The sequence below is a fragment of the Myodes glareolus genome, chromosome 11 (assembly GCF_982192425.1).
Source record: "Myodes glareolus chromosome 11, mMyoGla1.1, whole genome shotgun sequence".
NCBI lineage: Eukaryota > Metazoa > Chordata > Mammalia > Rodentia > Cricetidae > Myodes > Myodes glareolus.
This window is the reverse complement of record NC_142036.1, coordinates 43,172,617-43,198,380: the sequence shown is the minus strand read 5'-3', so window position 1 is coordinate 43,198,380 and position 25,764 is coordinate 43,172,617. Positions and strand designations below refer to the sequence as shown.

The following is a 25,764-nucleotide window of genomic DNA, read 5'->3' as shown; positions in this document are numbered from 1 at the left end:
CTGACTGTGCAAAGCTGTGGCCACACATGAACAGCTGAAGAAAGAAGCATGTCCCATGAGACAGAGCTAAATGAACATTACTCACTTTGGGGAGAAGAGTTTCACTTTGCTGTGATCTGAGGTGTGCCTTGACTCAGGAAGTTTACTTTGACGCTTAGTAGACAAGGAAACCTTGACAAACATACAAATATATGTGTTTTTAAATGAGCTGTATTAGTTCTTGTGCTTTGTGCTGTGTTGTTGGTTGGGGGGTTATTGTTGTTGCTAGATGTTTTTGAGTCAGGGTCTCATGTGGCCCAGGTTGGTCTTGAATGACCTATGCAGACAAAGACGACCTTCAACTCCTGCCTCGGGGTTTTAGTGCTAATAGTGTAGGAATGCATTATGTATTAGGGTTCTCTGGAGGAAAAGAACTTATAGAATATATATAACATAATATATATAATATATATAATATATATGAAAGTTATTAGAGAATAGGTTGTGGTCCAGCTAGTCCAATAACGCTCTCTACCAATGGAAGGTCCAAGAAAGGTTGTTCAATCCACTAGGCTGGCTGTCTCAGCTGGTATTCAGTATGTGCCAGAATCCTGAAGAAATGGGCTCTAATGACGGTGAAGGGATGAACTTGCTAGAGAGAGCAAGAGCAAGCAGGCAGAGAGAGCTTCCTTCTTCTATATCCTTTACATAGGCTGCCAGCAGACCGTGTGACCCAGATTAAAGGTGGATGGATCCCACCTCAAAAGATCTGGATTAGAAGTGGGTCTTGCCTCCTTCAAATAATTTAATTCAGCAAAACTTGCTCACTGGTGTGCCCAGCCATGAGGGTTTTAGTTAATTCCAGATGTAATCAAGTTAAAAAGCAAGAATAGCCGTCACACGTTAGCATGCCTGGCTGGGCATGGTGTGTGTTTGCCCATGTGCTACACCCCGGGAAACAAACCTGTAAATGACCCATCTGACTGTTCTCTGGTCGTTAACCACTTGCCACTAGCCATTACTCCACTTATTAACTGTCATAAATAGGCAATGTGGAATATTAGTCTAGACCCAAGCAATGCTCAAAATAAAGACAGAGAACTCCCTTGTTGATATCAAGTTCTCTCACCCGATGTTCCTTCTTTCTCAAGGATTGATCCCTCTGAGGGCAAACCAAAGCAGAGCTCTTTGGGGGTTGCTACCACACATACAGACATTAAAGGGAAAGGGGGGGATAATTTTTAGAGAATTGTGAATACTAATAATAATTGCATTAAAGCCCATAAGTTTTATGTTGTCACCATGGGATTCTAAATCGTCTTGGCTTTCAAATATTTCTCCCTCCCAAATTATGGTGGCCTAAGAGTTCTATTTATTCAGACTATGTCCTACTTGGACACAAACTTAGATAGCCAACAGTTCCATGGGCGTCTCCCAACATCCTCAGCAATGCGCACTCCTGCCAGTTTGGGATTGGACACAGTCCTGTCTCAAACCTGTGTACCAGCTCTAAGCAATAAGTTAAACCCTAAGACTGTGTTGTAAAGATGAAGAAACAGGAGACAGGATGGAGTTAGGACATTCCTCCAGCATGGTTGGTTCTGAAGGCCTGTGGGAGATGACTCCCCTCTCCCTGTTCTTGGTTTTAGGTTCGGCTTTGGTCAACACCATACTATGGGGGAGGAAGGAATTCTGATGGAACAAGTGTGATGGCAGTTCATTTGACGAGCTGACCTTGAACTAGTAACACTGTCAAAACCTCTTAACCGGATGCATTTGAGCCGTGAATGAGCATGGCAGTATCCACGATCTCAAGCAAGAAGGAGAGGCCGTTCTGTTACACCTGGGCCAGCATTATTGCTACCCGCTCATGTCCCCTGTGTCATGTTTACCTGTGCGCTTACTGGCGATCCGCTTTGGCCACTTCACCTACCCTCATCCTGCCTCAGTTTCCTCATCTCTAAAACAGAGCTGTTGGTCGCAATAGAACTCACTTGATGCTGTGGTTTGAAAGAGTGGTGCTCAGGACTGGTTGTCACTGTTCTAGAGCCCAGGGCTCTAGAATGGGCTAGGAGACCAGCTCGGGGCATGCCTATGAGGGACTACCAAGATCAGGTGAATAGAGACAGACTGGGAGACTCACTTGACTGTGGGCAGCCATCTTGGACTGACTGTAAAGGAGAAAACAAGCCAGCACCAGTCTTCACCTCTCCCTGCTTCCTGACGATGGATGCCACGTGACCTGCTCATCTTCCCTCCCTTAGCTTTCTTTTGCCAGGTTTGGCCATAGCACCAGAAAAGCTGACGAATACATGCCCTGGGATTTGTATGTTATGGTGTCAGCTCACTGTTTGGTTTTTTGTATTTTTACATAAAGTATTCGACTTACCCTTCTTTCCTATGAGAAATTCTGCTGACTGTCTCAGGCTCTCTGCTCAACTCATTGATTCTGTCCCTACCCCTCTCCCCCACTGGGCGTGTGACTGTGGGGCTGGGGAACAGAGACGAGCAACTCATCGAGCTCCGTCTACTTTCCTCTGACTGAAAGCAATAATGGTCTCTGTTCTTGATGCCCAAGCCTGTGTTCTGTAGATGGTGTGACAGGTGCTCCTCGGGGAGGGTGGGGTGCCTTCTCCACCAGCTGCTTTTCCTTTTTCTTTTGCCACAGTGCTCACCCCCACTTTTTTTGCCAGGAGTCCTTGGAGATTAAAGTCCTTCTGAGGCTCAAAGGCCAGGGTCTGTCTCTTCATCTTTTGCTATTACTGGTCAGTCCTCCAAGGTGTGAGAACAGCGCATCCCTGGCTGCTCCCTGGGGTGAGGACTGGAGTCGTACTGGTTGAAGAAAGTGCAGGTAGGGATGGGAATCACCTCCAAGTCATCAAAATCCAAAGATAAAGTTGCATTTCCCATTGCCCATAACCCAAATCCCAGGTCCCAGCACACAGTCTGGGAACGTTTGGAAACTGATTGTCATGAATAGGAGCATAGCTGATGCTGTGACTATTTCGTTCTCAAGAGTCAATAATTATGCTTGGCTATTTATTACTTCATTCATTTAGGTACAAAACGTTCATCAAGACTTAGGGGAGAACCACAAATAAGCCATTCAGATAGTTCATATTCAAGCAGGAATGTTTTTTCCTACATTAAGGAAGGGAAAGGCTATCTCATGTGGGTAGAAAATGTTGGAGCTGTGTTAATTAATGAGTCTGTTGAATTAATTTTCATAAATTCTTTGAATTCCATTGCATATCCCAAAACTAACCATAAAAGTCAAGCTGGCACTTAAAGTTGGGGTCCAAGGATAGCACACACTTGTGTGGTGTAAGACTCAATCATAGCTCGTAGTGGAGTGCAGGGAAGTGGAAAAGTCCTTAAGAAAGCAAATTAGGGGACTGGAGAGATAGCTCAGAGGTTAAGAGCACTGGCTGCTCTTCCAGAGGGCCTGAGTTCAATTCCCAGCAACCACATGGTGGCTTACAACCATCTGTAATGAGATCTGGTACCCTCTTCTAGCCTGTGGGTATCCATGGAAGCAGAATGTTGTATACAATAAATAAGCAATAAATAAATAAATAAATTTAAAGAAAAGAAGTTTGTTCTCTCAACCTTATAAAAAAATTAGTCCTTAAAACTGAGGAATACCAACTAAAACAAAAGGTTAGAAAGAGCCGTGGCTCTTAGGGAGAGCAGATTTTCACCTGAGCCACAGTGGTGTCTACAAATGGCCTTGCTGACCAGTCTGTTGGGGAGGAGGGTGTAATACCATGAAGTTTTCAGTGTAAATCTTGCCTCAAAAGAATGTAATACAGTGCTGTTTTAAAAAAAAATGGTATCCTCAGATGTATGCTTATGTGGAAAAAAAATGGTCAGAGAAAAAAATTGGGAAGGGAGCGAGGAATGAGGGAAGCTGGGATAAGTGATAATTCCCTGAATTCAGCATCTGCAAAGACTTCCCAGAAGTCATTGTGCTCGTCTAAGCAAGGCAGCTCAACATGATTGCTGTAGGGATGGGAAAGCCCCAGAATACGATATACTAAAGGCTCAAGGTCTTTTGAGATCTCATGGAGTGATTCGTGTGACAATAAGGAATATGGATTTCGACAAGCTGGTTGTGTGAGCTTCCCAAGGTCTCCAAGTGGGGCCGGCACTCAAGCCAAGGATTTTGGTTCTCACTCCAGGGCTAAGATGCAGCAGCCTGGCCCCTTGAAATCATTGGTTGCTCCTTTCTAGGGGCTACAGACAAGCATCAGTCATTGAGAGCCTGGATGGAGCTTCATTCTCCAGGATTGTGTTAGGAGGCTGGGCTCCGAAACCTGAAGCAGAGGTTGACATTGACCCATACCTTAGCGAGAGCAAGCACATGGACCAGTCATCCATGAAAACGATTTGCTTATCTAAATTGGTCCTGGAAGGGAGGCATTGCCCTAACTCATAGAAGTATTGGTTGTTTCCTCTTCCACAGAGCCCCAATGAGTTATTCTGAAGACACTGCTACGGTTCCAAGCTTTACTTTTATTCTCAAGCAATCCAAACTTTAAGAAAAGAGTCAAACACCACTTCGTGGTTGCGTCAGTAGTTAAGAATAACAGCTGTCACATTCAAGAAGTTATTAGCAGTAACTGGCCAAGGCGAAGGGGAGTTGGGCTTTCTCTCAGAAGGCATCCAATATGCATGAGCCAATAGGTTCCAACATATTTTGTTGCAGAAAGGCATTGAGCCAACTGGGTGTGGTCAGGAGAGGCTTCATCCACAGTGACCAGTGAGCCTCCTTCCTCCGGGGGGAACAGATGTTAACCCTCCAACCTTCAGCCCTATTGTCCCCTGTTCCTTCTCTACCATGTCCTCCAACTGTTTAGCGTCTTTACTCACTTTTTGAACTCATATTTCTTATGCCAAGAAGAAAAACTAACAGCCTACCAAAGAAGGTACCAGGTATAAGGGAAAACACAGTCAAGAATAACCAGCCTTTTTTTTTAACCACCAGAGGCTCAGGATCCAAGGGGAGAAGAGAATTAGGGAAAAGATAACATGCACAGTGAGCGTGAGCTGGTGTTCATGGGAGAGGTGTGTATGCGATAAAGAGAAAAGACGAGGCTGACCAGTAAACTAAGATGACAGATTAATGGGGATAGCCAGGAAAGTTGGCCCGAAAGGGGACATCCAGGCCAAGGGAACATGTTATGGTTTGAGCCTCAAATGTCTCCCACAGGGACATGATTTAAGGGCTTGGTCTTTACCTGGCAGTATTGTTTAGAAGGCTGTGGCACAGTAGGAGGTGTGGCCTGGCTGGTAGAAGCAGGTCCCTGGGAACAGGCCTTTGAAGATGATTTCTGCCCCTGCTTCTGGCCTACATTCTCTACTTCCTGGCCCACACTATGTGAACAAGCCTCCCAATACACTGCTGCCACCATGAACTCCACTATGCCTTCCTTCTCTACTATGGTGGTCCAAAATCCCCCTTAAACACGAGCCCTGAAGTTGTATCTGTGATACATTTTTGTCACAGCATTGAGAAAAGTGCCACATGCAAAATCTTCTCTGTGGGAGAACTCTGGAAGGTAGGGTGAGTGGCCTCAGCAGAGGGAGGACTCTAGTGCTGTGGAATAATCCTCTAGCACGCTGTAAAGTTTTGTCAGTTAAATTGGTTTGACCAGGCAGGAAGTATAAACTAAACTAAGGATGATGGGGAGAAGGGTAGAATCAGGAGTCACCAGGCCATTGCAGAGGGAGCAAGAGATGAATGTGATGCCATGTGACTAAAGGTAATGTCATGTGGTGGAGCGTAAATAGAAGTATGGGTTAACTTAAACTGTAAGAGCTAGTTAGTAATAAGCCTGAGCTATTGGCTGAGCATTTATGAGTAATATTAGCCTCTGAGTCAATTATTTGGGAAATATCTGACAGATATTTGGGGACAGGGTGGTCGAGAAACATCTGCCTACACTCTGGCAAGTAGGATGAGTGGCCTAGGCAAAGGAAGGACTCTGGCATGTAAGGTGAGCATCTGCACCATAGAGAAGGGAGAAGGCATAAGAAGAGGGTGAAGCTGGAGCCCAGGAGAGTCTTCTCTTGAGAGCAGCTGAGGGAAACGTTGAAGGTTTCAAATGAGGATGGCATAATCAGATGGGGACCTTTTAGAGGCCATAGTATCAGTTTAATCAGAAAAGCAGATACAACAGTGAGAGAGTGGGAGAGGGGGAAAGAAAGGGGAAGCATCCTTAATATCAGACCTGTTAGACTTGAGTTGTGGGGACATCACTCAAAGATGGTCTGATCATGAAATGATGGGGGTTGAAGTCAAAGAGGTAGGAGGCAAAAGGGAATGGACAGGAAGTACGGGGGACAAAAGCCTTGAGCTAAAATACAGAACAGATGCCAGAAACCCGTATGGGTTTCCACCGCTTCCCATCTGCATAGCTGTCCTGCAGAGAACACTTGCTTCTGTCACACCTTGATAAATACATGCCTGACTAGAGGTCAAAGGACTATGCTGGCGACAGGAAAATAGAGTAGTTTTGCATCCCTCACTTCTGCCACCCCCCCACTCAACAATAAGTGAGCAGCAAATAGAAAGCAGTGTGGGTGATCTGCAAGGTTGCAGCTTGCCTTCTGCCCTCTGAACCTTACATACCGATGCATCCCATGGGCCACCTACCCGGAGATCCTCAGGAGAAGCACTCTGGTGAAGGTGACTTTGCTAAGCCATACAGGCACATATGGCCTCCTAAGGAGCCTAGCTGCAGCATGGAGACTGCATGCAAACCTTGCACCATCCTCCCTAGCAGTCCTTGTACACGATGAGCTGGACCTTCTCCATTCTCTCCCCTCTTGTCTCTGGGAAAGATTTCAAATTTCCAGATGAGCTGCCAACAGGCAAAGGCTGAGACTTGACAGATCAAGAGTGCACATGGCAGCAGTGCGGATCCTCACCACCATAAGAGGCTGTGGAGGTCAGAGACGCCTAACTGGCCAAACAAATAATGAGCGGCAAGCCTCAGAGATACACTGCCCCCACCTTACAACCTGGGGAAATACTGCATCTCACATGCTCATTTCCCTTCTACCCATCCACACAGGAAGATCTGACGCATTGTGAATTCCCCTCAGGGTGTTGGGAAGCCATAGTCGAGCCCACGGCAAGTTAGTCTGAGCTATAAAATGGAATTTGGGAATAATCGAGGTTGTGAGGGACCAAATGGCTCAGTGGCCCTTTACCCTGACTGCAGGTGGGAGGACATGTAGATGTCACAGCGTGTCCAGTTTCCAAACTCCTGGGGGCTTTGGGACGTGGCTCAGCATCACTAAGTGACAAAGCTTCTCAACCACTCTAATGTGCATTTGGGGTGTAGAATCACCGATCTACTCTCTAAGGATGCTCTAAGTTATAGAGAAATTGAGTGTGCTGGTCAGCAGTGCTTTTTGGGAAAGGAGCCCACATCTTCTGACTCTTCTCTCAGGTCATCATGTTCATAGCGAGAGAAAGAAACAAGTAAAGTAGGGAATGTATCGTTTAGCAGAATGTTTCAGAACGATTCTGTTCATCATGGAATAACCTTAGCAGTCAATGATTCCATATCCTAAGAATGGGGCCATCTTAGCTGTAATATAGTCACATGCTCAGTCTAAAGTAGACTGGAGCTGAGAACTTTGGGGACAGTGTGCTTTAAGAGGAAGGATAAGGGCTGATGAGATGGTTCACATAGGGGTACCAGTCACCAAACCTGGCAACCTGAGCTGGATCCTGGTGACCTACTTGGTATAAGGAAAGAATCAAGTTCTACAAGTTGTCCTCTGACCTACACACACACACACATACACATACACACACATATACACACAACACACACATACACACAATACATACACTATATTAAAATATCATTGATTTTTAAAAATATAAGTGATTACAAAAACTTTTATAAATAATCAAAGTAGGGTCTAATCTATAAGTCTATTCTTGTAACTACTATAAATTATTTATTTAAAAAATTCAAATCAAATTATTGGAGATTTTTGACCTGTGGCAGTACAATAATGTACCAAGATCTATTTTTGTTAGCTCTTCCCTTAAAATTTCCATTAAAAATGTGGCCTTTTTACCAAAGTCCTCATTTTTTTAAATTTTAAAATGCTCATTTTAAAAAATTCAGTAGGAGAGGGGCAAAGAAGAGAAGGAGGAGGGAAGAGAGGAGCAAATCAAAGAAGAATCGTCTCACCCCCCCCCCGTTCACTATCTATAAGTTAGTGTGTACACACATGTACACATGCATGCATATGCACGCACTCACAAATGCCTGCACACACACATACACTGCACATACACTGTATATAAGGGAAAGACATATATATATATATATACACACACATATAGATAGTATTTACAATATTACAATAGCAGCATAATACTCTGGTGCTTTTTAAATTTCATAAACAGTTTATTTCTTTGCAGAAATTAAACTAACTGTAGTGACACTGGGGGAGCCCTGAACCTCACATAAATGTTTTCTTACTCTCCTACATGTTATTTCTATAGGCAGGCCTTGACAGAACGGATGTCTAAGTTCCTGGACTAACAATCATTCAATTTTGCCAGTGGTTCTAGTTTATAGCATATCAATCAACACCTTGTTGTGAAAATAAAAGATACTAATGCTCCGGTTTCCCAGCACACTCTCCTTTAATATATCCAGGCAACCAACCATCTTTAGGGTCTACATTGTGCAGGGTGCATTCAAGGTACTGACCGGGCCTTTAGCCATAAGACGTAGACAGACAAGATGAAGGGGCCACCCGTGATGGTGTTTACAGGTTGGTAGAGTGTCGGGGAAGAGTTTGGGTAAGAGATGATTTGGGCAATTCTGCTCACTAGCCATAAGTCTTGTACTTGCTCGATATGATTTCTGCGTCTGAATTCTTTCCATGCATATAGAAAAGGGGAAGTCTGGCAGACAAGAGATAACCAAACGCACTCTTAGGAAGTGACTCGAGGCTATAAATTCATTTCCTTCGCTGAACATCAGCCCCTCCTTCCCGCGCCTCCTCACTCCATTTCTCCTGGCACCGTTCTCCTCCCCAGAGGAAGCAGCACCCTCTCCTTTCCAGATACACAGGGAAGGCTCCCGGCGCCCTGCTTCCTGGCTGCTTCTGAGGAACAGGCAGCAATGGAGAGCCGGCTCCAGGTACAGCCTCTCCCTACTGCTCCTGTGCAGAATTTCCCAGGGTGGCTGGCTTTGGCAGCGCATGGCGTTATGTTCTGTCTCCTGCTTTGTTTTGTGGTTGATGATGAAAGCCAAGACCTAGCTTCATTGTTGTGATGCCACTATCACCCATTATATGAATCACTATAAAGCTGGGAGGATGTGAAGATCAACCTTTTATCTTTGCCCAACTCTATTTTTTTAACTTATGTTATTATTATTGCTGTTGTTGTATTGTGTGCACATGCATGATACATGTGCATGGGAGGTCAGAGGAGTCAAGTCTCTCGTTCCACCTTTTTACGTGGGCTCCAGGGATTGAACTCAGATCAGCCGTCTTGCACAGTAACCACCTTTTCCCTCTGAGCCACCTCACCACACCCCAAACTCTAATCTTTAAAATACTAGTATGAATAACACAAGTAAATGATGTGGAAGCAAACTGGGAAACATTTCCTGGAGAGGTATAGACACAGACATCGTTAGGGTTTCTCTGCCTAGCTGGGCATGGTCCTGGAATCCTCGGACTTGAGAAACAGAAGCAGAAAGATTAAAAGTTTGAGGCCAGCTTGGGTTTTAAATCAAGACCATCTTTTAAAAAAAAAAATCTTTGCTTCATGACATATCGATTCAGTAGAGGGTAGTCTCATCAGCACCCCCAACCCTGGTTGTTATACTAAAATGTTTCAAAGCAGATGGAAAAATCTCTGTGGATGGGTGAGGTCAGTGGTCCGCCAACCTCATTGCTGCAACATAGCCTCTAACGGTGAGGATGTTTGATACTTGTGAGAAGTTGGCCAAGGCAGAGGGTGTAGAATGCAAAGAGCTGGTCTATGCAGCTATTCAAGTCTCGTCCAAATGAATGGCGGTGTCAGTGTGGGCTTTCCAAGTATGTTTTTAATTATTTTTTTAAAATTATCTTTTCTCATTTTGCATGCCAGTTCCCACTCCCCCTTCCTACTCCCTCCACCTTCCCCTCCTATCCCACCTTCTATCTACTCCTCAGAGAGGGTAAGGCTTCTCATGGGGAGTCAACAAAGTTTAGCACATTGCTTTGAAGCAGGACCAAGGCACTGTTCAATATATCTAGGCTGAGCAAGGTATCTCTCCAAAGAGAATGGGCTCCAAAAAGCCAGTACATGCAGTAGGGATAAATCCTGGTTCTACTGCCAGTGACCCAGAAGTCTGGCCCAGTCATACAACTGTCACCCACATTCAGAGGGCCTAGTTTGGTCCTATTCTGTTTCCCTCGCTGTCAGACCAGAGGTGAGCTCCCATTAGCTCAGGTAAGCTGTTTCAGTGGGTGTCCCCATCATGGTCTTGACCTCTTTGCTCAGATTTTCACTCCTCTCACTCTTTGACTGGACATTGGGAACTTAGTCCAGGGCTCCGCTGTGGATCTCTGCCTCTGTTTCTGTCAGTTACTGGATGAAGGGTCTATAGTGATATTTAGATATTCATCAATCTGACTTCAGGACAAGGCCAGTTTGGGCACCTTCTCCTCTATTGCTTAGGGTCTTAGCTGGGGTCATCCCTGTGGATTCCTGGGAATTTCTCTAGTGCCAAGTTTCTTGCTAGCCCCTTAATGACTCCCTCAGTCAAGATATCTTTTTCCTGGCTCTCTTTCCTTGTCCTTCCCCCATCTCAACCAAACCATTCTCATGTTCTCCTTCCCGCTTCCCTTCTCCCCTCCCACACTTCCAATTTTCTCAGGAGATCTTGACTATTCCCCCTTCCCAGGGGGATCTATGTATGTTTCTCTTAGGGTTTTCCTTGTTACTTAGCTTCTCTAGGATCATGAACTGTAGGCCTGTTATCCTTTGCTTTACAGCTAGTATCCACTTATGAGTAAGTCCATACTATGTTCATCTTTCTGGGTCTGGGTTACCTCACTAAGAACGATTTTTTTTCCTACTTCCATCCAATTGCATACAAATTTCAACATGTCATTCTTTTTCACACTGAGTAGCACTCCATTGTATAAATGTACCACATTTTCTTTAACCATTCTTCGGCTGAGGGGCATCTAGGTTGTTTCCAGGTTCTGGCTATTACAAATAATGCTGCTATGAACATAGTTGGAAGAGGAAGAAAAGGAAACATTATCGAAATCCATTAGAAAACTACAGAGCAAGCTTTCTGCCAAGCTGAAGATTTGAAAGGCTGCATCACATAGAGCAAGGGGGTTAAGGGAAAATCAACACCAGTATCCAAAATAGGCACAAAGAAAGTATGGAGTCTCAGGGAATGTCCTGTGGTTGGTCACCACCAAAACTATCAGTTTGATTTGGAGTGGCAAGGAGAATGTTGTACCCATGAAAGTCTCGGAGAAAACAGATGGCTTTCTGAAGATATTTAAGGATGTTTTAATTAAAATACTATTTTAAAAGGTGTGGGTAGCAGGTAGAACTAACCAGCCATGGGCAAGCTGGAACCCAGTAAGAATAATTAGGGGAGAAGGAACACATAACAAAAACGATGCGAGTCTCGCCATGGTTTCAACACGACGCGAGCTGACTCACTGTCTGCCATCCTGCTCAGTTGTCTCCTGCCAGAGGGGAAGGGATCCTGTGGTCCAGCCCATCCAAGACAGCCTCATAGGAACCAGACCAGCATGGAGGAAGATAGTGGTCCTGTAGAAGAACATAGACGAACTCTCTCACAAATGGACCAAAGGGGAGCAAGAACTGTGGTCTAATAGTTGACATTAAGAAAGATAGTTATCTAACTGGAAAGAAGAGTTAACAGTTAAAGTACAAATGGCCAGAATAGTTAATCAGCCTTTAGCTTTACACCAGATTGTTTGTGGATCTCTGAATTTTATCTAAGATATGGGGGGGGGAAGAATAATTGAATTTCCAAGAGGAATCTAAGCAGCGTATTATTGAACTCACAATAAAGCTCCTAAGATTAGAAGGACACTTAGGTTCAGGACATTCGATGTGCCTCTCAAAGCTTGATGGGTAATAAAGCTCCAGGCTGCACAGTAGGGTTAGATGTGACCTGGCTGAACATGCCACATGTGAGTGTCATGGGTGACCCCTAGATGGCATGACTTGAGAGGCCTACTTCTCTTTGAATGCTTTATGAATAGCTTGAATTATTTCCCATTCTGCAGCCTGTTGCTTTTGTCCAGATGATGGCATCCTTTGCCGTGCAGACGCTTTTTGTTTCCATGAGGCCTTCATCAGTTAATTACAGCTCTTACTCTCTATGCTACTGATGCTCTGTTCAGAAAGCTTTCTCCTGTGCCAGTGAGTTCAAGACTCTTCTCCACTTTCTCTTCCGTCAGATTCAGTGTATCTGGCCTTAGGCTGAGGTCTTTGATTCTTTGGAGTTGAGTTTTGTGCAGGGTGGTAAGTATGGCTCTATTTGCAGTTTTCTAAATGCAGCCATCCATTTTGACCAGTACCATTTTGTTAAAGATGCTCTCTTTTTTTTTCCCAGTGTGTGTTTATCAAAAACCAGGTGTCCATAGGTGTGTGGGTCTTGTTTTGGGGTCTTCTACCCCATTGATCAAAATGTCTGTTTTTGTGCCAATGTCATGCTGTCTTCTTTTCCCTATAGCTCTGTGGTACAATTTGACACGGGAATGGTGAGACCTCCAGCAGTTCTTTCGTTGTTCAGGATTGTTTTAGCTCTCCTGGTTTCTTGTTTGTTTGTTCCCCCCCACCCCCATATAAAGCTAAAAAAATTGCCCTTTCAAGTTCTGGAAAGAATTGTGCTGGAATTTTGATTGGGATCGCTTTTGGTTGGCCATTTTTACTATATTAATGCTACAGATCCACGAGCATGGAAGATCTTTCCATTTTCTGATATCTTCTTCAATTTATTTCCAGTATCATAAATACTAGTTCATAGGGGTGAAGACCCTGTGTAGTCACCAGCTCAACCTCTCGGTGTTCAATGAGTTGTGTGGGTGCTGTCTTCAGCAACAAGGTCTTACCAACAGTTTGTGGGGAGCAATCAACAGTTTTGGTAGTAGCCTGCCTGGGGTTTCCATGGCACCCCTTTGGCCAATAGCTCCATTAAATGTAACTCATTCCCAGTACTGAAAACTTCATTTGGTGACAAGAGATGTCTGGTTGGGGCTCTGACTCTCATGCTATTGGTGATTTCATTTAGATCAACTTCATATATTTATCTATTTTGGGAAACTTCTACTGTATTAGGTTTCGGTTGTTCTGCCCCATTTTCCTTCCCTCACGTCCCTCTTCCCTGCCTCATTTACACAGAGCATCTTGCTCAGCCATTAAAAAATTGAAATCATGAGATGGATAGTCCTAGGGACAAAAATCATTCTGAGTCAGGTAACCCAGACCCAGAAAGACAAATATATGTACTCACTTTTATGTGGATATTAGTTATTAAGCCATTGATAAGCAAGCTACAACCACATAGGTTAGGGATAGAGTAAGGGTCTGGGGGGAAGTGAGGGGATCTCTCTAGGAAGGGAAAATAGAATAGAGAGTTAAGGATAGGTAAGGGGTGAAACCAGAGCTTTATCACTATTTTGGAGTGTACTGTTTCTACTTATTTAAAACATAAGGAGGGTGATGGTTTGGTGTAAATCAGGCTGTACCACCCGTAGCCTGAGATAGCTCAATTGCCAAATCTTTTAATCACCCCTCTCTCTCCCTCCCTCCTTCCCTCCCTGTCTCTGCCCCTCTCCCCAGGGATAATAATGTAATCTTATGTTCATTATTATCTCAGGAGCAGCAGGCTTTAACACATGTGCACACATACATACAAGGTAGCCTAAGTGCATGTGCCACTTAGTTTCTTGCATTCTGCAATGTGGGCACAATATGAACACCCAGTGGTGAGATTCTCAGGACCTATCACCATTTACAAGTGATGCATGACCATGGGCACATTTAGAAGACATTAAGCAGACAGCCAGACCACAGACCGTCTAAGTAAGCAAAGCTCTGCACCAAGGCCCCCCCATCTATGGCCCAATAGCACAGGTCAGCTCTCTGAACAATGGTTAGAATTAGCTATGAGGATTGGGGGGAGGGCAGGAGGAGAGGACTGAAGGAAACGTTTAATGATGCTTCTGTGATGTGCTCTGGAGGGACCCAGACCCAGATGTCCCTTCTGTCTTGGACTTCAGAGTTCAGCTTATGTGAATCACCCTTCAGGGTCACCCCTGTTGCTAGTCCCTCTGCTGCCAGCCATAATAAGCTAATTGTTGTTGGTTAGACTGAAGAGACCATGCAAGCAGCTTCTACATTCCTCAGGACCCTGTGTGCGAACTGCATAGGACAGACAAAGAGGACTGGTGACAGAATTTAAAATAATCTGGACTGACAGAGCAAATTAAAGGGAACATTATGTAATGAAATCCTGTGGAGCTAATTTGCCTCTTGTGTGATAAACACTTGCCAAAGTAAATTCCAAAGAGTGGGATTAAAGTGTTGAGTTTGAAGGAAGGGTCAGTCCTGTGTTCAGGCAGAGTCAGTAGACATCAGATACTGTCCATGTGTACACAGAGTCATCAAAGCATTGCCAGTTTGTTCCTCCCTGGCCTGGACGTGTCATCCAAATGAGGAAGAGTGAAGGAAACAAGAGCCCCAGAGAAGAGACACCGTGGAAGAGATTCCTAGCAAGAGAGAGAGAGAGAGAGAGAGAGAGAGAGAGAGAGAGAGAGACTATACAGACGAGGCGGCAGGGGAACTGATGCTGGGATCAGCCGCAGGAGAAACAGGCATTGGCTGCTGTCAAGTGAATGCCTGTGACAAGCTCTCCGAGACCACATCACTAGTGCAAGAAGGAAAGAGAGAGCAGGGCTGGGGAGTGAGAATTTATCCCTGCAAACCTTTGCTGCTTTCCAAGTCCATTTGCATTCCCAGAAATGTGTGAAGGGATGAGGGGAGCATGGGTAGAGGATTTCCTAGCGGTATCCTTGCTGTCTCTTTTTCTTGGAAATTTCCTTGGAAATGACAAGGGAATTTTTTTTTTTTGTAACAGGGATGCAAACCGACTACTAAATAATAAAAAGCGTCAACTTTCCCGAGTTACTTATACCCATGAAGAGATACTCCAAGTCAAAGAATAACTGACTAACTTTCAGAACTGGGCTTTTACTATGAGTGGGACAACTAGCAAGGTCACCTTGGGCTGTCACATAAGCTTAACTTCTTCACAGAGCAGATCTACCTGCCCAGGTTGTCAAGAGCTTAGACACAGCGGCAGGCGTAACCATTGCACATGTGCCTGTGTAGAACCAGTGACCGTCTTTGGCCCTTGCAGCCTTATGACCTTAAGCCTAAATTCATTTAAACTCATGAACTGACAGCCATGTCCAACCTCTTGACATTGTAACAGTGTGGTGATCTACGAAGTTTATGCTTAGGAACCACCTAATCAAGCTACCAAAAACCCCCCAAATCTCATAATGGATGCTGAAAAAGCGGTTCAGCGGGTCACAGTGCTTGCTCTCAAGACTTGTGGACCCGAGTGTCACTCTCCCGCGCTCATGTGAAAGCCGTGTGTTCTCATTTGTGTGTAACCCTAGGATAAAGGGATGGAGTCAGGTGGACCTCAGGAGCTCTCTGCCTAGGCAGCCTAGACAGAACATGGAGCTTGGCTCAGTGAGAGACCCTGCGTTTTAGTCTCGTTTCTGTTGCCGTGATAAAATACCCTGGCAAATGCAACTAAAGGGAGAAAGGATTTATTTAGCTCCCAATTCCAGGCAACAATAACCCATCATTGCAGGGGAGTCACGGCGGCATTAATGTGCAGCGACCAGCCATAATGCATCCACAGTCACTAGAAGAAAGAGAATTAAGTCATGCATGCTTAGGCTCAGCGCTCTCTCTCTCTCTCTCTCTCTCTCTCTCTCTCTCTCTCTCTCTCTCTCACACACACACACACACACACACACACACACACACACACAGTCTAGTATCCAAACCTAGGGAATGGAGTCACCCATCTTTTCATATCATTTACTATAATCTGGATGTGACTATAGAGTTGGCTCAGTGGTTAAGAGCACTGGCTGCTCTTCCAGAGATCTAGGTGTGATTCCCGGTGTCTACACGGCAGCTCACAACAGTGTGTAACTCCAATTCCAGGAAACCCAATGCCTTCTTTGGACCTCCATGGGCGCTGTAAAGACCTGCTACATGGACATGCATGCAGGCTAAAAGCCCATACAATATTTTTTTTCAAATTCAGGACAATCCCTACAGATCTGCCTACTGCCACCCCACCATATCTCAATTATGTCTTTCTGAGTCTTTCTTACCAGGAGTTTATAGACTGTGTCAAGTTGATAATTAAGATAAAGGATTCCAAGAATTTAACTCAGGTGTCGGGCTTGCCAACAAGTGCTTTTTTTTTTTTTTCTGGCTGAGCCATCTGCCAACTCCCCACCTCATGCTTGTATCTTGACTTCACAAAATAAGTTGCAAATGTATTAGTATGATACACCACATGTAAAGCCTGGTAGCCCAGCTGAACAAATCTGCACATGACTCCAAAAAAGAGCGTAACTATCCAGAGGACAAGAGATGACTCAGTAGTTAAGAGCACCTGCTGCTCTTCCAAGACACCTACACCAGGTAGTTCACAAGCATCTATAACTCCTGCTCCAGGGGATCCAATGCCTCTGTCCTCCAAGGGCATCTGTGCTCGTGTGTACACCCCCACACACAGACGACCTGCACACCTACACATAATTAAAAATAGAAAACTAAGTTTTAAAAAAAAAGGTTAGATATCACACCTTATCTTCAAGGAAGGAGGCAGAAATGGAAGGAGGAAAACACCAAGCATCCTCCTCTGGTCTCTGCATGTACACATGTAGCACACACACACACACACACACACACACACACACATGCCCCTCGTGTTTAAGTTTATGATCTTGTGATGTGCTTCATTTATAGTTATCCTTGGTTGCGACTGACAGCTCAACTGTGGGTTGGGCATGTCCGCTAGGGGATCCTGGAATTCAGTGTTCTCTTTTGCACTGGGTCTCCTTGCCAGCCTGTTAGCTGGAGTGATCTCTGGCAGGGGCTTGAGTGGGTGCTGGAATCCCATTGCCTTCTGAAGCGTGCTGAGCCTTCACTCCCAGCTGTGGCTGCTCCCTTGTACCTTCCTCTTCTCAAGGCATTGCAAAGCCGCATGTTGTCTTTCAGGGGTTGTTACTGGTCAGAGGGCTGACCCTTTTTTTCCCCACAAGGTGGCTGAGACTGCTTCAATTTGCAGAGTCGTGTTCCTGCTATAAACAATAAATGAGAGGGGATTAAAGCAGGTGTTTGCAGATTATCTAACTGTCTGGAAAGAAGGATCCTACCTGCAAAAGAGAAGGCAAGATACTGACATTTAGCCAAACAGCATGTGACCAGTGTGTGGTACATGTCTAGATGTTCCTGGCCATGGAAACTGAGGTGGGGACAGTTTTGTGGGGTTATCAGTGACCAGGGATAAAATCTGTGAAAGGGTAGATGTTTCCTGAGTCGTATCACTTATCTATGGAATGGGTGCAGGTTCATCCATTCTGCCCTTAGCTACCTAGCTACACCTAAAGATAAAACAAAACAAAAACCCTCCATTTATCCCGATTAGTTGCAATCTCATCTTTTCTTTGATAATACCTGTTTTTGCTGGTAATTGGTGTGCAGCAATGCGAGTATATTCATCCTGACATTAGGCCAAGCCCCCCACGTCAGCCACCATATAGAACTTTCTGTTGGATGCAGGTGGCAGTCTTAAGGAAGTCAGTCCATTAAGGCAGTTTGGGAAGGAACACAGAAAGTAGACTTAGAAGCAGCCTTGATGCAACCATGGGTGCATATCCATCCTTGATCACAATGGCCAGGTGACTCCATATGGTCAGAGATCAGGCTGTAGGAGAATCAGTACACCTGGTAATGATAGCTCTGATCTGACCAGCAAAATGGCTCAGTGCCTGGCTGCACAAGCCTAGTGACCACTGTTTGATCCCTGGGACCCACATAAAGGTGGAAGAAGAGAACCAGTTCATACAGTTGTCCTCTGATCCCCAACACCTCAAGCGTGCCATCATCACTGTTGCTCTCAACTGTGTTCAGCTCTGTTGAGCATCTGAGGCAGCCTATTGGATGGGAGATAGAGCAATAAAAGGAGTTACAGGCATGATTCCTGTGGTCACCTTGAATCACAGGCTTGCTTCCCTCTGCCTCCAGGCCTTCTCCCTCCCCACATCTCGGGAGGGAGTGACTGCTCTTTCTTCCTTCTAGTCTGGAAGAAACTTTGCTCAGATTGAGATCTCACGAACTGGCTTGGGCTGGCTAGTCATCCCAGAATGCCCACTCTTTGAATAAACTTTCAAGAGTCCTTTGTTATTATTTCAGCAGGGTTGGCAAAGTCCTAGCTCCTGAAAACTGCTTCAAACCAACATATTTTAGAAGAAATTGGGTCTGCTTAGGCCAAGTTCTACAGCCCCTGGTGGTTTTCAGATCCCTTGGTAGTTTGCAAACTCTGCTAATTAAAAAAAAATATATTACTACATTTGCTTACTGTGTGCATGTGTGTGTGTGTGTGTGTGTGTGTGTGTGTGTGTGTGTGTGTGTGTGCACGCATGTGTTTCTGTAGGTTGGAATCTCTTTTCTTCTCCCACTAGGTGACTCTCAGGCATCCAATTCAGGTCCTCTAGCTTGAAAACAAGTATCTTAGCCCACTGAGCCACCTCACCAGCCCTCTTCTATTTTCTTTCAAGTTTATGTTTTTAATGCTTTTGGGTTTTTTAAATTTTAATTCTATTTGTTTGAGTGATTTGCCTCCATGTGTCTGTGCCCCATGTGCATGCAATGCCATCTGGTACCAGAAGGGGGCATCAGAATCTCTGAAGCTGGAGTTACAGACAGTTGAGAGCCACAGTGAAAGTGCCGGGGATTGAACTTGGGTCTTCTGAAAGAGCTCTTCATGACTAAGCCATCTCTCCAGGCCCTAATTTTTTTTAAATTTTTATAATGATCTTTTTTAATATTTATACTAATCATGCCTTAGTGAGTTCTACTGAGAGATTCCAGGGTATTCTCTTGGAGCTGAGGGTAACCTAGACACCATCTAAAGGGACAGCATTTACCCAAAATGTTTGCAAGACATATATGTCTTTTGAATGATGCAATGAGCCATCTCATCCTCGTTTTGTGCTGTTTTGGAAAGTCACCAAACACAAGGCAAAACTTCTTTTTCTGTTGCTAGCTCGTGGTTGAATGACATTTTTGGTGGACTGAGAGTTTAGTTACTCAGAGTAGATATTGCATCAGGCCAGCATTGGAGAAACGGCACGGAGTATCAGAGTCACATACTGTGTTAAGTTTCACAGTGGAATGATAAAGGACAGGAAAATGGTGCATTAGGAAAATTGGCTCCTCGCTGCTGAGTGAAGTCAAGGAAGGTTAAACAAACAAGCTTTACAGTAATTTGACAGGATTAAAATGCCTAGAGAATTCGATTGTCACAGGGAGCCTGCGCTGTCCCGTCTGTACCAGGCTCCCCTTGCCAACAAGTATCTTTGGGGTCCTTCTTGGTACATGCCAACTTGCAATAGTTCAGCAGTAGAAAGACCAGAAAATATAAAGTGGCTCCTGCTTTACCGGGGGCAAAGCTTTGAAGCCACGTATGTTGGGATACACTTGGGTCTACTCTGTAATATCTAGCATATTCTTTTAAAATAATTCACAGACCCCAGTAAGACGTCCTCTCAGTTCAGAGCCAGACATACAAATGAATCTTTTCCCCTGGTAAAGACAAAAAAGACTTGAGATGAAATGAGTTTAACAAAGTTTATTTAAATGCTAAAAGACTCAGGAATGGGCCAGCCCTCCAGATTAGAAGAGGTCAGAGCACGTTGGAAAGTCTGCCCTTGAACCAATCAAGTGCAAACTCCTTGGTCACCCTTGCATATTGAGCCGGTGGGTACTCAGTGCCCCTGGTGCACTGAGCTGGAACGACCTCCAAGTTCCCTCCTTCTGTAACGAAGCCTTGCCCAGGAGCTCGAGGATGTCCGCACTCGCCGTGGCAGTGGTTTACAGAGCATCTTAGGGGAGTGGAGCCTGGAGGCGGGAAGACAGGGAAAGCCACCCTTTCCAATCATCTCCCTGGCTCTCCTCGATCCCATCCCCGCCAGATCCAGCAGCAAGGGCAAGGACGACACCTACAGGGCAGACATGGCATGGCTGCTCATTGCCACTGTTGAACTTCAAACAGCCTCCTCATCAGAAGAACTGAGAAAGACTAGAGGGAAATCAGAGCAAGGTCATGAAGAGGGAGGCATGGGTATTCTCTGAAATCATGGTAAAGCTGGGCAGACCTGGTGGCCGTAACACACATCTGTCACTGAGCTGGAACCCAGAGAAGGTCTCAGTGGCCAATCCACCTCGAGGAAGCCTCTGAACATTTTTATTCTGCGTGGGTCTCCTTACCTGCTTTCATTTGTCTCCTCTCTTCTCGTGTCCTTGAGTCTCAGTCAAGGGCAACTCTGCAGAGAAGACATGTGTTGTGAGTGGCTGGGTGACTCGCAGCCGTCACACCATGCTGATAAGAAGCCAGGCTGGCGCCAACAGGGAACAAGAGGACACTCCCTATATCAAATCGTGCAATTTAGCAAATGGCCAGTGGCAGGCCAAAATGATAGCAAGTTAATCTGCCGTCCATGCACTTCACGGCCTCTGCCAAGTTAATGGTTCTGTCTGAGGTCCTGGAGGCAGAGCCTACTCTGGGAGCCCAGTTCCATTTCCCAGCCTTTCTGCAGCAGACACCAGCTGAACCAGAGGTCTGAATGGGCTTAGCCAGAGACACAAGGGAATTTCATTTCCTTACCATGAAAGATCCTGGTGCCCGGCAAGAAGTCCCGAGAGGTTTGTATTTTAATGAACAATAGTGAAAAGTACTATTTGAAACCAGCGTTTAGTGAGAACTTGCGACAAACTGCATACCTTCCCAAGCTTAAATACTGACTTCCTCACCCCCAAAAGAAGCCATACAAAGTGGCTTGTGTTGTGTTCTCCCTGCATGCTGAGCAAAGGAGGAGCAGAGAATTGGGAAACCTGTCCAGACCCCCATAGGAGTTAATGACAGAGTCAGGTTTTATATGCAGGATTTCTTGCTCCAGAGAAGGGGGACCAATAACTATTATACAAGACTGCCTAAGTTGTAGGGGCCCAATAGCATAAGCACACCAGGGTCCACATCCTGTTAACTGAGTATCGCTATTTCAGTTGAGACCAGATGCCCCGCAGGAAGCCCCGTGTGTATGTGTACATGTGGTTCTTAATTCAATCAGCCAGCGTCTGCTTCCTGCTGGGTGCTGGCCACAGGGCTGGATCCGGATGCTCCAGTAGAGAGGACTGTGGAGTCATGAGGAATGGGGACTCTGCACCTATGAGGTCTAGGAAGACTTCTCCAGGAAGGTTGCTCCAGATTTCCTCTCTACCTGGTAGTATGTGGACGGACCACAGGTTCCCAGAATGCTCAAGAATGGCTGTGTTCTTCTCTGTGCATTTCCAGTTGTGTTTTTGGAGTTAGTATTAGCCCAAGCCTGGCCCTGTCTACCAGCAAGAATTATTACTGTTTCGTATGGAGAAAGGCTGAAGATTAGGGGATCGGGATCTCACAGACACGAGGAAAATAGGCCCTGCTCAGCGGTCTCCTCACACTGCGAACTGCTGACTTAGTCCCTGTCTCAAGGTTTCTATTGCTGTGAAGACACCGGGACCATGGCAACTCTTATAAAGGAAAGCATTTAGATGAGGTAGCAGCTTACAGTCTCAGAGGTTCAGTGCATTATCACTATGGTACGGAGCACGGCTGCTGGGAGTATGGCAGTGTGCAGGTAGACACGGTGATGGAGAATTCTACATTTTGATCCAAAGGCAACAGGAAGTGAACTGAGAGCCTGGGTGTAGCTTGAGCAGAGGAGACCTCAAAGCCCACCCCCACAGTAATATACTTCCTCCAACAGGCCACACCTACTCCAACAAGGCCACACCTACTCCAACATGGTCACACTTCCTAATAGTCCCACGCCCTTTGGGGGCCATTTTCTTTTAAACCACCACATAGCCACTTTAACTAGGAATTGTCACCACTTCACGCCACCAGAAGTTTGGTGTAATGTGGTTCCTGCTTCCTCTCCCACTGTCCTGGAATCCATCTGAAACTTCTTTCCTGCCTGCCCACACTTCTTCCTTTGGAACTTTTGGATCCACGATTAACATGATAGCTTACTCACAGTGCCAGAAGTTCCAGGAACACTTTAAAACCCCTGAAAAATACTCTTAAGGAGCTATCACCAAAGTTTCCCCTTGACCTTCATTGCTGGCTTCTGGAAAATACTCTAAATGACATCAAGCAGATTTTAGATCTGTACCTTTCGAACCAAGAAGTTAAGCAGCCTTCAGAACATCAATGATAATTAATTTAAACGAAATACAAAAATCAATACCACTATCCTGGATCCCAGTCGGTTTGCTTAACTGAAGAGGGCAGTGTACAAACCCAAGCGGGTTTCCAGGGCAACAGTGCCTCTGTGTGGTGATTCTGTGTATTGCATGCCAACAGCGACTGAAAATACAGAGTGTGGCCAGAAGCAAAGACCTCCCTCAAACCTAAATCATTTCTGCATTAAGCCAACAGGCTGTTTCTGCCAAGAAGATGGATGGAGTGGGAGCTTTTGTATGCTGAGAGTGTTTAGAAATTGTGAAGAATCTCTTTTCCCTCTGAAGCCACCGCAGGCAGCATGGGGAGCTTGAGTAATTTCCAGGGCTGGAGTGTGTCCAGTTAGAAGGCCAGGGGCTGGAGACAGGAAGGAGCTGCAGAAGAGAGGAGGGACCAAGCCCAGAGATAAGGGGAGGAGGGAAGTGGTCTGGAAGGGCGGGTAGAGAGGGGGCACAGGAGCACATTTACCTGGTAGACAAGACATATTAGTTTGCATAGTAGTTACACATTCACACATATGTGCACAGGCATGTGCGGAGGCCATAGGTCAGCATGAGGTATCTCCCTTCATTTCTGTCCACTTTATTTTGTAAACAAGAGTCTTTCACTACACCTAGAGCTCAAAGGTACACTTAGATTGCTGGCCAGCAAGCTCTAGGGAGCTCCATCTCTGGCCCTGCAGCTCTGGGATTACAGGTATGTACCGTGCACCCACCTTTTATGTGGGTGCTGGGAATTGAACTCGGGTCCCCATGCTTGTGCAGCAGGCATTTTGCTGATCCATCTCTCCAGCCCAGACAGTTTGGGCTTTCAGACTAGGTGAGAGGTGACAGGGAGCCATCGTATATCAAAACAGAGTCATAAAGAAGCGCTAGCCCAGAGCAGAATCCGCAAACAAATCCATTTCCCACTGCAAGGGAACTTAGGACACTGGCTTGAGGTTGAGGCCGTTCATTCCTCCTGGCTTCCAGCGGCATGAGTGATGCTGCCCCTCCAGCAGCCTCCACATCTGCCTGGCCTCTGGAGTTCAGAGGGTGACAAACAAAGGGCTTGAGACCCAAGGCCGTGTGCTGCTGCTCAGCCTCAGAAGACGTTACAGCTTGGACATGAGAGTCCCCCCTCCCACCCCACCCTCCGCACCTGTTGGTCCCCAGCTGCTGGTGCTGGGTTTGGAGGTTGTAGAACCTGTGGGGTGTAGGCCATGGCTGGGAACAGAGGAACCCTAGCGGGGGCCTTGAGGGCTATAGCCTCCTCTGGTTCTGATCCGAGACTTCTGAATCCTGTCGTCTACCAAAATGAGAGGAGCCCAGGCCATATGCTTTAACTACTCTGACATGTATTCCCGCCATGATGAGCTGTATGGATCCCTAAAAAAACCATGGGCCAACATAAGCGTCTCCTTCCTAGAGTGGTCAGTCAGTTACTTTGTTAAAGCATCAAGGCAGTACTGAGTACAGTAGGGTGCTCAAGGGGAGAAGGAAGGTGGTCCTCACTGGTACCCCTTACAGGTATCAAACTCCTCTGAGTAGTGTTCCCTCCCCCCAAAGCCTTCTACTCACTCTCTGTGTGCTGTGAGGGCACAAGGACTCCAGTTCCTCCTCTGGAAAGTGGGGTTCAGGCTCCCTAGAGAACTCATATAATCCTCTGAAGCGTGGAATTCCTGTTACTACACAGGTTTATGTGAGAGTTATATACCATGACATAAATAAGCACACGAGATAAAGAGGTCATCATGTAATGTATTATAATGGAGGAGCGGGGTAATCTAGTCATTCCTTGTTAGCATCTGCATTCCTGGGATACCGAAGCTAGAGAAATGAGAAATCTGAAGCCAAGCTTGGCCTTGAGGGCTGGAGTTAAGCCAGTGAGAGAATGAAGCCCTGTTTTCTCTCAGCAGATACAATCAGGCTGATAGACAGACAGATAGATAGATAGATAGATAGATAGATAGATAGATAGATAGATAGATAGATAGATAGATCTCAGTGTTGTGGGTCTATAAGCTGGCCCTGGAAATAAAAGAGCACCCCATGTCCTTGGTAGAGTGACCTCAGCTCTCGTTGTTGCTTGGGAACAGGGAGCAGGGCCTCACACCATGTGTGTGTCTTCTTGAGGGTGAATGGGGTCACACCTAGAGGATATCAAAAAATGTATCAAAGGGTCAGTTCTTAAGACTGTATCGGGTAATGCCATTTTATGATGGAGGCAGATTAGTCTGACACACACTCCTACAGACTGAGGAGCTTCAAGGAGTGCAGACAGCCCCAGACCTCAGGAGAGAGAGACGAGAAAGGGCTTTCTCAGGACCTCCCGAGAGGCCGACTCGATTTGCAACTGTGACTTCCAGATCTGAGTCATACATTTTCACTACTTTAACCCATAAAGAGAAATCAAGATTCCAAAGGGCAGAAGCCTGGCTTGTGGCCTGGTTAATAGGGAGGGTGGGGCCTATCCAGAGGTTAAGAAGGGCTAGTGGAATTTCGAACAGGCTTCTTGGAGCAGGCAGGCTTCCTAGTGTTTTGAATTGGTCAGAGTTAGTAGATGTGGAAGATTCCTTTTAGGGAGCACGTATGTTGGGAGGATACACAAACAAAATTATAAAATGAACAGAATTTGTCCCATTTCTAGGACCATTTTTCTGCCCATCTTTCCCTTGTGTAATAATATTCAGCCTTCCCTGCAAATGCCGGGTGTCTGCCATTTCCTCCAAACGTAAACATCCTGTCTCTAATTCTGAAGACAGAAGGTTCAATCCATTCACTCAAAATCCATTTTTCACCTACATGCCGTAAGTCAGGGCCCTTGAGGACGGAATTCAGAGATGACTTGAAAGAGACATCCCATCCAGCCTGGCCTAGCACTCACTCAGTGATATGAACAGAGCAGGCCCTTCTCCACACGTGCCTTCTGACCTCCTAGGACACTAACTCAGAGGACGAGGCCATACCATGACATTCCAGGCAAGAATCAGCTCCAGCAATAGAGGTGGATAGAAGTATACTGGGTAGACCCGTAGGGGCAGAGCTCTGCTTGTTCCCAGGAAAGCCCACATCCCCTCTCTCAGAGCAGTGGAGCAGGCCACATACTGAAATGCCCAAGCCCCATAGGTTTTTACGTCTACATAGTTTTCATAGGGACACTTTATAGG

General features: G+C 45.7%; 1 protein-coding gene and 1 long non-coding RNA gene across 8 annotated transcripts in view; one reads left to right on the top strand and one right to left on the bottom strand.

Moving 5' to 3' along the window:
• Window positions 1–25,764, top strand: part of Rgs6 (regulator of G protein signaling 6) — a 533,969-nt gene that overhangs the window by 378,139 nt on the left and 130,066 nt on the right. The gene's annotated exons all lie outside the window — the stretch shown is intronic.
• LOC146892347 (uncharacterized) lies at window positions 19,950–20,868 on the bottom strand. Its single transcript, XR_015004324.2, has 2 exons — window positions 20,603–20,868; window positions 19,950–20,233 (listed from the first exon to the last, which is right to left on the bottom strand). It is a non-coding gene; the product is annotated as an uncharacterized LOC146892347 (long non-coding RNA).